Below are 16601 nucleotides of genomic sequence, written 5' to 3' on the forward strand. Positions count from 1 at the left end.
GATCGACTAGATGTTAGAGGGACCTCTTAGTAGGCCCAAAATCTCTCAGTTAACTCTTTAGGGTCTAGCCTCTTTTTTCAATATAACATTGTGACAAGTTCACATTTGGGGGTTGCCAGTGACAGTGTCCAACTGCAAAAGCATATCCAAAGCAATCCCCAGACCAGTTCTAACCCTAATAAAAGTGTTCAGTGTGCCCGGAGTGTAGCTCTTACCCAATGGGCCCCTGTGAGGCAGAGACAGGTCCAGCCCATCCCATGATCCCAGCAGTTCCCTGTTGTGGGTGGGAGTGGAAGGTTTAGACAAAATTTATTAAAAAGCTCTGCTGTTGAGTCACAAGCTGCAGAAAGGACTGCTTTGCTTTCTAAACCCCTTCTCAGAGAGGAGTCCAGGTGTGACTGCATCCAATCTTAGCCTCAGATTATGTCAATAGTTTAAGGAATTATAAAGGTGTGATTGAACCACTTTTGTCCTGCAGGTTTTAATGGTTGGCAAAATGAGAATAGTTATATAAAATGAATATTTTATTATTACAAATTATCAGACAAAAGATCTTAATCAGAACTACTTACTAAACAACATAAACGCTAAAAATCTACTAGTAGAGTATAATATAGCAAAAAGTAGTATAGTGCACTGTAACAAAGTAATTATTGAAGCAATATTATTAAAGCTAGCAAAAAGAAATAATTATTAAGCAGAGATTTGATGCAACTCACCCATACCAATGTTCGTAGGGAGATTTTATCTCAGCCTTGAGGAGTAACCTTGGGGGTCATCCCCAGTCCAAGGGAGGAATCTCCACACATGCACCTCAAAAAGGGTTATGTCAGAAGAACGTGACTGTCTTAAAGGGGACTGGACTTTTATAGTATGAAGTGACTGACTGCTGGTCACACATTTACAGGCCAGCAATCAGCTTATCTGACTTCAATCAGACTTCAAAAAGCAGGGTGTGTATTCCAAGTCTGGTGAACGGGGATGGTTTTAGCATAATTAACACCAAGAAAGCACCCTGGCACCAGCATGATAGCTTGCATGATGGCTTGCATTGTATGCATTCTAATTGGATTTTTGATCTTAGGAAGGTGGTCTATCCTGCCACATTCCCATAGAGTCTTCCCTGACTTCTCCCCTTACTCCACCTAACTTTTCTGTGATTTCTTCCTGTTTAGGTGGAGCCTGAGTGACTGATAAATACCTTTGTTACTGATTGGTGGAAAATTCTCTGCCTTCAGTCTCAAAGGTCAAGTCAATGAAATATAGAGCACATGCCAAGTGGGGGGTGGTCATGCCTTGGAGGGGGTAACTTTGGGAGGGAGGTGTGTCTTAATATCACAGTTAAGTTTTAATGACTCAAGTTGATCCGAGGACAGCCATCAAGGCTTTCTTGTATTTTATCCTCAGCCCATTTGTGGTCCATGGCTGTGAGAAATATCTCTAATTAAAATTTCGGAGATGGCCAAATAAAGTGAAACAAAAAACTTCATTAACAGCACGCTGGGTGCACTGGACTCATGACCAGGTCCAAGCACACCCGAATGAGAGGGATGAGCCCTTTTAAGACCCTTTGATTTACACAACCACTCCCTCACTCCTCCTATGCCAAGCCTTGCTCTTTTCTTCCTTAAAAGGTGATATAGTCTTCTTCTTGCAGTCCATTGGTTGTTTTAACCAACCTATGAAGTTATTTCCCTGCCCCCGCCCAGACTTACTGCCTTACATACTTTCTGGCCGCCTTCACACTGTAACTGTAAGTAACAGTAAGTAACTGTAAGCAACCCTGTAAGCAGAACAGTAAGAAGCAATACGTAACTGTAAGCAGAACAGTAAGCAGCCCACCAGTCCTTGGCCACCAAATGGCTCCCCAGCTCCCCAAAGAAAATGGCTTCCAAGTGTCTCAGCACAAGGTAACCATGGAAACCCCTGCTTGTAATAAAACTGTCTTATTCATTTCCTACATGACTGTCCCTCCTTCTGCTCTAGGACCAGGGACTCACCTCTTTCTCATGGAACATTTGCTTTTGTTTTGTTAAAATTATTCAGTTCACTCATTGATATCTGAGAAAAATTTAGCCCAATCATCATAAATATAAAGCCTTCTGAGGCAGAACTGGGAAGGTCAATACATATTTGTATGATTCCAAACCTGCATAAATCCTTGTACCAACTCTCAGACTAAACTTGGTTGAATTCTCTGATTATCAATTGATTGAGACAAAATTATACATCCATAAGATAAAACTAAAAAGCTTTTCCCACATCTTTTTTTTTTTCCAGTTAAAAAAAAAAAAAGTAAACTTAAAGAATACATAAAGTTATGTGCTTTATATAATCCTACTAATGTTTGGTCTCCCAGCAAGTTGCTCATGATAAAAACACAAACAAATCACAGAAATTAATTAACTGATAATGCATGTAATTATGGGGCAATTTCATTAATCCCACATAGTTTGATCTTGTGTGTGGGAAGATTCCTATGAAAGAACAGAAAAAATTCGGCCTATTACAGAACGATTATTAAAAAGAAGGAAAACTCCCTGCAGTGTTGGTTGGCCGGTCCTTCCCAGGAGCATCAGTAGCTCCCCAGGGTCTGCCCGGGGTTTTAAGAGTGGGTTGAACCTGCCCCACTGTCTTAGTTTAACAAGATTACAACTTAGAAATTAAGAAATTTCAGGTGGAAGTGTGGAAAAGGAGAAGAAACAGTTTTTTTATTAACAAAATCCGAGTAAACAACAAATAGTGCAATCAAAAACTTTCAGAAGAAACAAAACAAAGTCCTAGTTCCCCAGGTCGGGGGGGTGGGGGTGGGAAGAAACCCATGGCAACCCAGGGAGGGCGGGGGGGGGGGGGAGGCAGGACTGTCCTGGCAGTTCAAAAGCTGCTCACAGCCAGATATGCTCGCCAGCAATGAAAAAGTCCTTTTTCCCCACAGGCAGTCTTGAAAGCAGAATACCTTGCTCTGAGATGTGTCGGTCTCTCTCTCTCAGTCATTCTCCACGAGGTGCCCTACGGGGAAAAAAAAATCTTCCTCTCAGGAAAAGAAAAAGAGGTGCCAAAACCAGGCTCCTGCTCTGTCCGGTTTGCGGACAAAACCCCCAAAAGCCCCCAAACAACCAACGCTCAGCCGTCCCTGCGGCAACCCCTGTTTCCTGAGAGCGCTCCCCCCCCTCCTGTGCTGCCCAACGCGTACGGCTTCGCTCCATTCCCCCCCCATCCTGGAAGAAACAGATGGGGGAGGGGGGCAGTGAGGGCATTTGGGAAAAAATTCCAACATCTCTTTTCAAACCTATGACACCCTCAGAGGGTGAGATAACTAATCCAGGTGGGCCTGGATAATGGAGGAGTTTTACAGGATTTTTATCTCCCTTTTTGCCTGGTGGGACAATGGGAGGTTCAGGGTAGAACACTGGAATTCAGAGGCAACCATTGATTCCCCACTGACTGTTGATTTTGGTTCAAAGACTCGTTTGTCCCAGAGCATCATTTTGAAGGTTTGATTTGGAAGGTCCAAAGTTTCATTTGTAGAGTCCAAAGCCTTCTTTAGAGAGTCCAAAGTGTAATTTTCAAGCCTAAATTGTCTTTTTAGCTTCCAAAGCCCCCTTCTCAGGGAACAAAGCCTCCTTTTTAGGATTTAGTCTGCAAGTTGGCCAGTTCATAGCCTTCTTTTAATCCTCCAACTATTATCTTCCTCCACGTTGTAACAGTTCATTTGGATACATGTCTGGAATAAAGACAAGTGCCAGAAATATTCAAACACACAAAATATCTTTTATTACAGTGATAATAATAATAATAAACTTAGCAAAGAGAATCAAAAAACTAAAAAAGGATACAAAATATCTTATTGTGTGGCCTTAAAAACAAATACTACAAACAGCATTTAATACAGTATTAACTAGTGAAAGAGGGGGTTAAAGGGATACCAAAAAAGGGATCTTAACACAATATTATGGATAACTATTAACACAATATTGGTTAGTAAAAAGGGAAATTAGAGGGAAATATTATGAACAATTTATTTATGTAATAATATTCAATTATAAAAAGGGGAATTAAATGAACACTAAAAGGATATTAAAAAGCTTGTTCTCTCAGTTGCTTCCTATCAAAAAACTGTGCTTACCCAAACAGACAGGCCAGGGCTGTCAGGATCTGCAGCAGCTGGGCGGTGCCCGTGCTTAGTGGGCGTCCCCGTGGAGCACCACAGTCTCGGTGGTAGGATGAGTATCGCTCAACTCAGCAGTCCAGACACCCCATTTTTATCAGTTCCACATTACACTACGTAGGGCCAGTACGCAGTATAAGGTGATGCCTGAATGGCAGCCAAACACCGCCTAATCATTACCTAATGGCAACAGCCTGCGCATGCCCTACTTGTGGGGCAAGGGGCCAGCAACCCCTGCCCACATAATCTTCCTCCCATCATCATCTTTCTCACCCCTATGTATGACCTCTACCATTGTGTTTCAAGGGTAGATGTATCTATCTTGCAGTATGTAGCAAAACCAAGGAAGAACTCAGTTCTGATAATAGGGGATATCAAGCTGACTTGCTAAAAAGCACAATGGACCTCACAATTAACTTGTGCCATGAAGTTACATTGTACCATACTCTAGCTGGTTTCACATCCTAATATGATTTCTTTCTCACGGCTCTATGCTCCATTGATCATCTAATTCAAAATTACCCCCCTTACACACGTGACCCTAATAATGGACCCCAAGAGTGCTTGATACGGTCTCAGTGCAGGCTGACATGAAACCCTTCCCTAACAGCAATTTCTTTGTTCGTTACCACGGAACTCAACAGAAGGAATGGCTTCTTATCAGAGAATCATGGAATCATAAGACCGTTAAGGTTAGAAAAGTGCTCTAAGATCATGACCAACTCTTAACCCAACATCACCATGTTCACTAGCAAACCTCAAATGCCATATCTGCACTCTTTTTGAACACATCTAGGGATGGTGACTCCACCACTTCCCTGAGCAGCCTGTTCCAATGCCTGAACACCCTTTCAGTGAAGAAATTTTTCTGAATAGTCAATCTAAACCTTCCCAGATGCAACATGAGGTTGTTTTCTCTTGTCCTGTTGCTTGTTACTTGGGAGAAGAGGCTGACTGCATCTTGCTACGAGCTCCTTTCAGACAATTTTTGAGAGTTATAAGGTACCTCTGAGCCCCAAAGACTCTCTTACAGCCCAAATCCTAATGTTTAGAGCTTAAAGCTTTCCCTCTAGCCTTGAAACCTGCCTGCTTATGGACAAAGCCTCATTTCAGGGTACAAACTTCTCACTGAGGGCTCCAAGCCTCATGTTCTTCAGGTCTAAAGCCTCATTTGGAGCATCCAAAGACCCACTTCTATGATGTAAAGTCACATTTTTGGGGCCAAAAACCTCATTTGTAGGGTCCGAGCCTGTGTTTTAGTACTCATAGTCTTTTGTTAGGACAAATAGTTTTCTTTTAAGTTGCAAAACCTCTTGGTTTGAATCCAACCCCCCTTGTTCAGACACAAACACACATTTTTAAGTTCTAAGGGCTGTTCTTAATGTGCCAAGACTAATCTGAAGGGCTCAGAGAGTCATTTTGAAAGCCCCAAGTCTGATTGCAAAGTTCCAAAGCCTCATTTGTAAAATTCAAAGGTTTTTAGGCCTAAACTTTCATTTTAGCTTCCAAAACCCCCAGCAAGGGACCAAAGCCTCCACTTTAGGATTCAGTCTGCAATTTGGTGGGGTCAAAGCCTTCTTTTAATCCCCAAAGATCCATTTTTAGGGAGGCAAAGCCTTAGTTTGTTTTAATGAAGCATCCTTTGAGGCCACAAAACATAACTTCAGTGTTCAAACTCTCCTCTTCATGTCCAAAGAACCAGTTTAAAGATCCAAGTCCTCTTTTGGAGGGTCCAAAACCTCTTTTACAGCTCAAAGCTTCCACTGGAGTGCCTGAAGCCTTCTAGTCAGCACCAAAGTTTCATTTCTTGGAGTCAGAGTGAAACAAGTAGATTCACCTCCTTAGCAGGGTCCACAAGGTCAATGCTTCTTTTTGTTTTTGTCCCTAAACCTCCATTTTGGGACCCAAATCCTCATTTCTAGGCTCCCAACGTGTCTTGTATTACCTACAGATATTTTTAGGGTACATATTTTGATTTGGAGGGTCCAAATCCTCATTTTTCAGAGACAAAGCTGTCATTAAGTGTCCAAATGTACATTGAGAGGGTCCTAAGCCTCATGTTTCCTTCACAAAGGCTTAGTGTTGGCTTGCAAATCAGCTCTTTTTAGTCTACAAAACCTCATATTTAGTGTCCAAAGGATTCATTTCAGTTTGCAAATGCTCTTTCTGAGAGTCCAAAGCTGTGTTGTTTCTCTTTGGAGCCTCCTTTCACTTCCCAAACTGGCATTTTTACAATCCAGCCAGGCATTTTTAGGGTCTAAGCCACACCTTGAGTGTCCAAACCCTCATCTGGAGTATTCAAAGCAATCTTTGCTTCTAGGCTTGCTGGTTCAAGAAAATGAAGATGTTCTGAGGGCTGGAGTACCTCCTATGAAGACAGAGAGTTTTGGTTTTTCAGCCTGGAGAAGGTTGAAGGGAGATCTTCAAGAATATTCCAACCCTGAAAGGACTCCAAGAGAGCTGGAGAGGGACTTTGGACAAGGGCCTGGAGAGACAGGACAAGAGGGAGTGGTTTCACACTGACAGAAGGGAGGGTTAGATGAGATTTTGGGAAGGATTTTTTTCCTGTGAGGTGGTGAGGCCCCGGCACAGGTTTTCCAGAGAAGTTGTTGCTGCCCCATCCCTGAAAGTGTTCAAGCCCAGGTTGGACAGGGCTTGGAGCAACCTGGCCTAGTGGAAGGTGTCCCTGCCCATGGCAGGGAGGTTGATCTTTAAGGCTCCTCCGACCAAATTCCAGGATTCTGTGAAGTCTCCATTTTTGGGGACCAAACATTCACTTTTAGGTCCCATAGCTGCCTTTTTAAGGGTCCAATGACCCTCATGGCTGCTCTGCAGGGGGCACTCCTGCCAGAAGCCTGTTCCAGACTGGGCTCTCCACAGTCTCCAGTTTTCTGGTGGAACTGTTAATGGCTATCTTAGGGGAACAGTGTTGTGTTGGAGGTGGACAATGAGGAAAGCATCGCCTCTCAATAAAGAATACGCTTTGGAAGCAAATATGGACTTTTATGGATTGTTTTAGAATGTGTTTTGGGTTTAACATTGTGTTTTCTTTATTTATTGTAATAGTCCCCTCATTATTGTACCCCAGTTTTCCAGTACTTTCCCTCATCCCTCATGGTCCTAAACCCTACCTTCCTTTTGGTTTGTTTTAGCTGCAGTGCAGTCCTTTTCCCTATATGGTTTTGCCATCCCATTAATTTACATACTCCACCCTTGCTCCTCCCTAACTCCACCCTCCTTCCAGAGGGTTCGCTCTCTGCCCTATATAAGGTGGGAGCCATTTTGTGTTGGGAGTTCAATAAAACCTTTTCACCTGAACGCCAGAAGTTTGCTGTCTCATTTCATCTGAGCGAACCGTGGCGATGTTGATGGCTGGATTGTGTACTAGACATCTATTCCACAGAATCACTGGCACCTTAAGGCTGACCAGGTGGTCACTTGGAGGGTGAAATCACTGAGGTGGTCCCACCCCCTCTTCTTGAGCAAGGCCACCTGGAGGCACTTGTCCATGACTACGCCCAGAGGGCTATGGAGCATCTCTAAGGATGGAAACGTCACATGCTCCATAGATAGCACGTGCCAATGTTTCGCATCTGCACAGTACCCATTGCCCCTGTCTCCAGTCTGTTCTGGGGTGTGGGTCCAGTTGCTTTGGCAGTCCATTCTGATGCTGGCATTGGCTTGACTCATCTAGAATGGATCCAAGAATATACTCCTTGCACCTTCACAGCAATATTCACTGTTAGCAGCACTCGATACACTCCTTTCCACCCTTCTCAGAGAGGCTCTTCAGGGCAGATTTCACGGTACACACAGTCTCTAGGTTGGTATTGATGAGTGGCGATGCCCAGTGTTGTGGGTGCTGCCAGCACAATGTATCTGTGGGGAGAAGACAACACGTTCCCTAGGTATATAATGTATTTTGTTAGACTCTGATCCCCATTAATTTGGATATTACCTTTGCTTTCTTTCTGTAACCTTATATGGTCACCAGTACAGTATTTTGTATGGGCTCACCTTTTCCTTGGACATAGGTCTAATTTGTACCCTCAATAAGGGCAAAGGAATGATGCCAATTTTATGCCCCCAACAAGGCACGGACGGAGTAACTGCTCAGAGACAAAGTTTGTAGCCTTTAAGCAGGAGGTATGGCTTTATTCTCAGCACGCCAGGAAGCGGCCAGGTTGCCCTGGGAAAACTGTTTTGATCCAGCAACTTACAGCTGATCTTTTTATATAATTTTCGGCAAGTGATTGCATAATACAATATGAATATTCATGATATTGCAACATACATTTTTAATATTCATAACAGGTGGAGTTTAGGCGGAATTAGAGGTGTGGTCTTCAATTTGGGGAGAATCCAGGAGGGTCGTTCCTGTTCTTCAGCCTCAGAGGCCCCCTGCCACCCTATCATCCTCTTCATGAACTTTGTGAACTTTCCTACTTTGGCTACCTTTCTAGCGTATTTGACAGAAGTTCCTGATATCTTGGCAAGGTGTACCTATGTTTTGACTCACTTTCCTTCTCTATCAGTCCTTGTTTTCCTTCTTTATACTTAATTTAGCCTCCTAGTTCTTTCTGTTTTCCTGAGTACATATGCTTCTCTTCTCCTGTGTCACTGTGTTCTGCATATCTTAATGAATTATTGCCTCTGCTGTTTCTAAGACCAAGTTTTCTGTGCTTTTACTTAAAATCTATATTCTGAATCTAACTCTCCACTTTTTGTATTGCTATATTACATTTGCTTTCTAGGCCTTGCCTGGCTTCAGAAAGGGTTTGTGGCCATATTAAATATGATTCCTGGAAAATCCTGCTAATTTGTCTGTTTATACTGATTCATTTTTTTCTCCTTTCCTGCTCGAATGAGGTCTCTTTGGAATGTGCAAGTCCCTCTTCACCCCTATTTTAGCCAGGCTTTGCACTATTTCAGCAATGAAGTTTGAGCCTCTGTCTGATGTCATTCCTGCTGGTACTCCAAACCTCAGGATATTTTCCTTCAACAAAACCTTTACCACCTCCCTAGCTTTGTTGGTGTGACAAGGAAAAACTGGTCATCCTAAAAAATATCTACCAGTAACACTAAATAGCTATCTATACCTGCTTTGCCATGGAAGCTCTGCAAACTCTATTTGCCAGTAATCTCCTGGACAATTTCCTTTCTTAACAGTCCTGGGTGTAGACCATCTAATTTGGTGTGTATTAGTTCTTTAAATAGGTTTGGCACTTTTAACACTGTTTTCTATGATACCAGTCATGCCTACGCTCAGGAGTTAAGGCTTCAGTGTTTCTACCGCTGACTCTATTCCTCAGTGAGTTACCTTATGTTATTCCTCTGCAATTTCCCTCATAAAATGTTGAGGTATTATTAACTCTTTGCTGGGTGTATCCACCCTCCTTCAGGACTCTTTTCAGCATCTAACAATTTTGCCAATTGCTCATCCTCAGCCTGCTAATTGGTGGCCTCGTTGTCCAAATGCTTCTATTTTTTGGGTAACAGTAACAGATTGCATCCACCAGCAGCCTCCTTGGCTGCTTCATCAGCCAGGTGATTTCCTATATTCACTGGGGTCTCTGAACTGATAAGCTTCACAGTGCATTATTGCCACCTTTCGAGGTAGCTGCACCCCCACTAAATCTCTGTATTATTTGTCCATGTTTCACAGGGTATCCCTGAGAGGTTAATAACCCCCTGTCTTTCCAAATGACTCCATGGGCATGGACCTCTCCAAAAGCAAATTTTGAGTCAATCCAGTCTTATTCTGTGAGAGCTCCATCACTCTCATCAGTGACATCAGTTCTGCTTTCTGAACCAATATGTTGGGGGTTGGAGGTTTGGCTTCTATCACTTCATGATGAGTCACCACTGCACACGTTGCTTTTTGGATTCCATTTTTCACAAAGCTGATCCCTTCCACAAAGAGTTCCCAATCCATTTCTTCCAAGGGAGTGTCCTGTAGGTCATCTCAACTGGAATACACCTGTTCAATGGTCTGCAAACAATCATGGGCCAGTTCTCCTTGTGCTGGGTCAGCTGTTAAGAACACTGCTGGATTCAGAAGGTGAGTTACTTTTAACTCCACATCACCTTGTTCTAAAAATCATGGCCAGTCTTTGTGAACGAAGATTTAGGAAAGGTCTCTACCCACATTTGTTACAAGTGCGCTGGTGATACAGGGCTTTGCAAATGCGGGTAAGGCCTTTGAGCCTGCGCAATGGATTTTTTAGGTGAGACACAGTGTGCGATGAACTGAGCCTACCCTTTAATCCTAAGGTTCATCTGCTGGGGCCGAGCAGGCTTGGACAGTGGCAGCGAGTTCCTCAGGACATAGGTGTGTTTAGAGTGACCTTCTCTTAGATGGATGGCCTTACAGGGCTGAACGAGCTCCATTTTCCCAGGTTTAGAGTGGTCCTTGTCTTCTGTGTGTTCCGGGGCTCCCCTCTCATCTCCCACGATGGCACTGTCCACACAGGTGAAGCTCCCACTCTCTCACTCCTTTCTGCATGCTGGGGCCGGGTCCCAGCACCCGGGGCCGGGCCATACCGTCGCGCACGCGCCCGAAGCCGGCCAGGCCGCACAACCGCGAAGCACGTGCTCCAGGGCCGGCCCGGGCCCGCTCCGCTGTTCTAAACATACTACCTAGTATTTTAACATCCTGCTTGGTGATAACCAGTGTCCTCCTTTTTGTTCCAACACCATTGTAACCATATGGGGCACAAAAACAGTCAATTTCTGCCCCTGGGTTAATTTTCTTGCTTGCTGGATTAGTAGAACTGTTGCTACTACTGCCCTAAGGCAGGATGGCCATCCTTTGCTGACATCATCAAGGCATTTAGAAAAGTATTCAACAGGTCTCTTCCAAGATCCCAGTCATGGTGTCAACACCCCCAGTGCTAAATGGAACCTTTCACACACGAACAGTTAAAAAGATTTTTGTAAGTCCAGTAGTCCCAATGCAGGAGCAGTCATTAGAATATGTTTCAATTCCTGAAAAGTTTTCCTGCATTCATGAGTCCATATGAGGACTTTATTCTTTCCATTAGTTGTCTCATATAGAGGTTGATAATCCACAAGCGACATCACCCAACCATTCACAGAAATGGTCTCAGTTCTCTTTCAGAAAGGGGCTCAGGAGCTTGACAGAGAGCTTCTTTTCTTCATTAACCCAGACTCCTTTGTCCTTGTGAAATAGCAAATCCCAAATACAGCACTTCTTGTTCTGCAATTTGAGCCTTTTTCCTAGAAACTTTGTATCCAGATTGTCCTAAGGAATTTAACAGACTAAGGGGCAGTTCCATGCATTCACTTGGAGTTGAGAAAGCTATTAAGATGTCATCCACATCCTGCAGCAATGTTACACCCTCATGTTCTTTGTGCCATCCTTCTAAGCTGGTTACCAAAAATAATTGGGCTATTTTTGAATCCTTGCGGTAACACAGTTCACATCAATTGAGTCTTTCTTCTGGTCTTTGGACTTACTCATTCAAAAGCAAACAGCTCTTGGCTTTCACTTTCCAGTGGGATGAAAAAGAAGGCTTCCATTAAGTCCAACACTGGTCTGAATTCTTCAAGGTTGTCAATAAAGTATAAGGATTAGCTACCAACAGATGCACATCCTGGATTGGTAGCCCTAAGATCTTTTACCAACCGATTTTCGAGTGTGGTTTCTTTATGGGCAAAACCGGAGTGTTAAAATGAGACTGGCATTCCACAAGCAGTTTGTGTTCGAGAAAAGTGTCTATTAATGATTCAAGTCTCTTCAATTTCAAAGGGTGCTGTTTACACCTTACCAGTCTGACATGTGGTTTCAAATGGATCTTTACTGGTTCTACACCCCATGATCATCCTGGAATTCTGATGGCCCATATCAGCAGGGTGACTGATTGTCGACTTCCTCTGGTATTTCTGGTTCAGGTTCAGGAATCTGTAACAAAAAGTCTTGGGTCTCCAAGACCTTTTCTTCAGGAATGTGAACTTGGATTTTTCCTTTTTCAAATGTAATTTGTGCATTTAATTTACTCAATACATCTGTTCCTAGTAGTGGCATGGGACATTCAGGCATATAAAGAAATTGAAGGGCTAACATCCATTTACCAATTACGAATTTTAATGGTTGGAAGAAAGGCTCTGGCCCTTTTTCTTTTGTCCTGTGGCACCAACAACTGAGATTATTTGTTTGCTTAATTTTCCTTTACAGGTATTTAAAATAGAGTATAGCTCTGATAAGTACAAAACATTCTATTTCCTCCTTCCCCAACTTTATTGTAACCAGGTGATCTGTTGGGGAATCTTTTGAGTCCTTCCCCAGTCCCCTTCAGTCCTTACTCACATTCATCATTTCCATAGCTTCCCTTGGTATTTCACAGCTTTCCTGACTCCTGTTTCTATTCCTTGGGCACTCTTTTTTCCAGTGCCTTATTTGTTTACAAATTGAACATTGGTTCTTATCTAACCACGTTCGAGGATTTTGCCCTGGTCTTGATCCTGGTCCCCCAGTCCAATTTCCCCCTTTTCCCATTCCTTGAGTTATTGCCAATGCCAAAAATTTACCATCTTTACTTTTCCTTTTCTTCTTCCCTTTCTACTTCCTCACTATTGCTGTACACAGTCCAAGTAACTGCTAACAGTTTGCTTAGGGTTCTGGACTCTTCTTTCTCTGGTTTTTGAAATGTCCATTTAATATCAGGATTTGATTGTCCAATCAATGTATGTGCTAATTATGCGGCATCTTCCTTTGTCTTGGGGTCTAAATTAGTATATTTTTGTGCAGTTTCCGTGATTGTATTAAAAAATTCTGTTGGGTTTTCCTCTTTTCTCTGTGCAACCTGATAAGTTTTAGATCAGTTTTTAGTTTTTGGAATAGCATGTTTCATTCCAAGTAAAATCAAACACTGGTATCTGATTAACAATTCTCACTGGACTTGATTATGTGGATCCCACTTGAGATCCACAAAGGGGAAATTAACTTTTACTGACCCTTGGTGCACATCCTTAGCATGAATCCTTTCTGCTTCTTCTCTAGTTTTACCCATCACCATACTTTTTTCATCTTAAGTTATTAAAGTGTCCTGTATCACTTGCAAATCATTCCAGTCGGGATCTTGTGTCCTAATGATTGTTTCTATAACCTTAGAAACCTTTTCCAGATCCTTCCTGGAAGTCCCTGCCACTTCCTTCTGAGGTCATTAATATGACACAGAAAATGTCACTTTAACTGTTATAGGTCCCTTGGTTCCCACTGTCTGCCCCAGCAGGGCTTGGATGACCCGCATAGGCCCCCCTTGTCCACCCCGCTATGGATCTAAAACTTTCACTACCACGATCACTTTCTTCTTCTGCTGATTACACAACTGCTCCCTGCTTTTTTTCCCCTTGTGCCCCTCCTTCCCGATTCAGTTTCCTCTTACCTTAATAAATCCACATCCTCCTCTTCGCCTGTCTGTCTGTATTTAACACAATGTTTACTTATATTACAGGCAGAATAACATCTGAGTGGTTTCTTATACTCCTTTTCTAATGCTCACACCATCAGATCTTTCAGTGTATGCATAAATTCTTTCTGCAAATCAGGATTGTTCCATAAATAAAAAAAAAATAAATATTTGGCACTTCATTCCACTTTCCTTCCCGTCTGCAAAACAGCATCAGTTGCAAAATGCTATTATAATTTACAGTCCCATTAAGAGGCCACTTTTCCCAATCATCAAGCTTATACATTGTCCGCCAATGATTACAATATTCAACAAATTGTTTTCACATCAAGGGGTTACCCCCAAGCCTTTTCCAGCTCCTTAGGCCACAAGTCAGAGGAAGCTTTTCAGAATTTCTTCTCCTAAGAATTGTGAAGATTGCCCCACTCCCACATTTAACACCTTAAAATATTTTAAAACCTTTTAAAACCTGCTCCCAAAACTGAAATTGCACTCCGGGGCATCCCATAGTAGCACACAACCTTACCCAAGCCATCAACCAGTTACATAAATCTCTCAGCCTCACACTGTGTCCTTTCTATCAGTATGACTTACGTGCAGGTAGAATACTATAAAACAAAATACCTTAAGAAATGTCATATTCTTCTTCCAAGAAAGGAAGGTGCTGTGTACTCCTCAGACTAGGGAATCAGATGATCTCCCTGAATATATTTTGTTCTGGGCTGGACTGCCAACTGGTCCACCAAGTTGCAGATGCTTAGTCCCATCTGAAGTGCCAAAAACCAGGAAATAAACTCTCTAACCAGTTTGTTAGGTTAGAAGCTGACATTACTTTATTGCAGTTCTGAATGTATGGGGGATCTCTCCACCCAAGGTGTGCACTCAGCAGTCTAACAAACCAGGTTATGTTCATGAAACTAATACATATTCATTACATACTCATTACATTTCTGTAATACATACCTTTATGCTAAATACTTCCATGGATTTATTTGGATATAAGTAGGTGTCCTAGTTAGAACAGCTGGGACCGATTCATCACTGGATGGCTGTAGCCCAAAACTGTGTATTCTATAGCCCTCCACGCCATTTCCCAGAAACTGTTGTCAGTAGAGGCCTGCAAGTTGGCCCCCCCCCCCCATGCTCCTGTCCTCATGCCCTTTTGTGGAATTCCCTGACTGAGCACCCTCACACCCTTTTATGGAATTCCCCACTCTGAGGGAAGGACTGAACGTCCTTTTATGGAATTCCTCTCTCTGAGGGAGGGACTGAACTTTCCTGCCTGAGCTGGAGAATATATAAACCTGGAGTTTCAGAACCTTATGACCTCTCGTGGGATCCAGAGGAGGACTGCAGCTCACCGCTCTCAGCCAGACTGCAGCTCACCGCTCTCAGCCAGACTGAGACCACCACCCTCAACTGAACTGCAATCACCACTTTGGTTGGACTGCAGCAGCTCTCCCACCAGCAGGTTTTTCCCCTCTCCCTTTGCTTTGGACTCGGGGGGGGCCCAGGGAGCACCGTTTTGTTTGTGCCCTGGTGTGCTGGGTTGTACATTTGGGCTTTGTGGGTTAGGGCCGGTTGCTTGTCCGTGTGGTTGTACTTATTGTATTATTTTATTAAATTGTTATTCTGATTTGTAATCTCTCTTTTGAGTTGGGTTGGTTTCCCCTGCTGGTTAACTTTTAAATCAGCACATTTTTGGCGCCCAACGTGGGGCAGAGAGAGAGAGAGAGAGAGAGAGAAGTCAGAATCACAATTTCATTTTAAGCATTTGTCTATTTGGATATAGAAACTCCCTGATCACCATGTTGTTTGATGCATTCACGTGGATGTTGTATCTGAGCATGTTCATATTTCCACAGATGGGGAACTATTTGCCTGTTTTGATGCTCTCTTTAAAACCAGGGAGAGGGATCCAAATTGCTTTATTAGTATACTGTATTTATGTCATCATAACATCAGAAGCAATGAGTTTCATTGTAAATGTGTATTCAGTCCTGTTTGCATGTCCTGGTTTGGGTTGCTACCTCTGGGGTCTCATTAAAAATCGCACCCAGCCCTTTGGGGAAACAGGGGGGAATGGTTGTTTCCAACCTCTCACCTCCTTCGTCCCCTTCAGACCTGCTACAACAGTTTTTGAAAATATTGAGTTTCCTTTTGATGTTAAGGATAGCATAACGTTATTGTTAGTGTTGCTTTGTCTTCTCTGTACTGTCTACACCATGTTTAGGGTCAGAACAGGGCCTTCTAGGGAAGTTGTTGGGACGCCTGCCCTGGGAGTGGATAATGCTGAGTGGCACGGGAAGTGGGAGGACATCGGCCAGTATTTGGAGAAGTTTTCTCCTCCAATGATCTGGAAATTCACCCCTGAACAACTGCAGGATCCTGTTAGCATGATAATACTGGTGAAGGGAAAATGCTCTGGCAGTTCCAGAGATGGCCAGCTCACAGCAACCTGCTGGGCCCTGGTCACTGACTACCGGACACTACTTGGCATGGTACAGCACTGTCAGGGGGAGGAGAGAAGGAGCAAATCCACAGGCACCACGTCCACCCAAACCACAGCTGAGTCAGAGGGAGAAAGAAATGAATCAACCGGCACCGTGTCCACACAAACCATCGAGGAGCCAGAAGAACAACCGAAACCAATAGCAGTCACCCGTGTCCAGAAAAGGAAATCAAAGACTAAATCAGTCCGTATTCAGCAAATGATGACGAAGAGGCAGGACCTTCACATCCATCGGAGGAGACAGAGCCAGAAATAATCACTCGGTCCCTATCCCTGGGTGAACTACGTGAGCTCCAGAGAGAGTTCACACGACAGGCGAATGAGTCCATTCTGACCTGGCTGCTCCGAATCTGGGATGCCGCAGTTAACGATACAATTCTAGACGGGAGTGAAGCCAGACAACTAGGATCCCTGTCTTGAGATGTAGTCATTGATCAGGGGATTGGAAGGAGGCAGGAAACTCTCAGCCTCTGGCGGCGACTGTTGTCCA

This window comes from Corapipo altera, unplaced genomic scaffold (genome assembly GCF_003945725.1).
Source record: "Corapipo altera isolate COAL_440 unplaced genomic scaffold, ASM394572v1 109, whole genome shotgun sequence".
In the NCBI taxonomy this organism is placed as follows: domain Eukaryota; kingdom Metazoa; phylum Chordata; class Aves; order Passeriformes; family Pipridae; genus Corapipo; species Corapipo altera.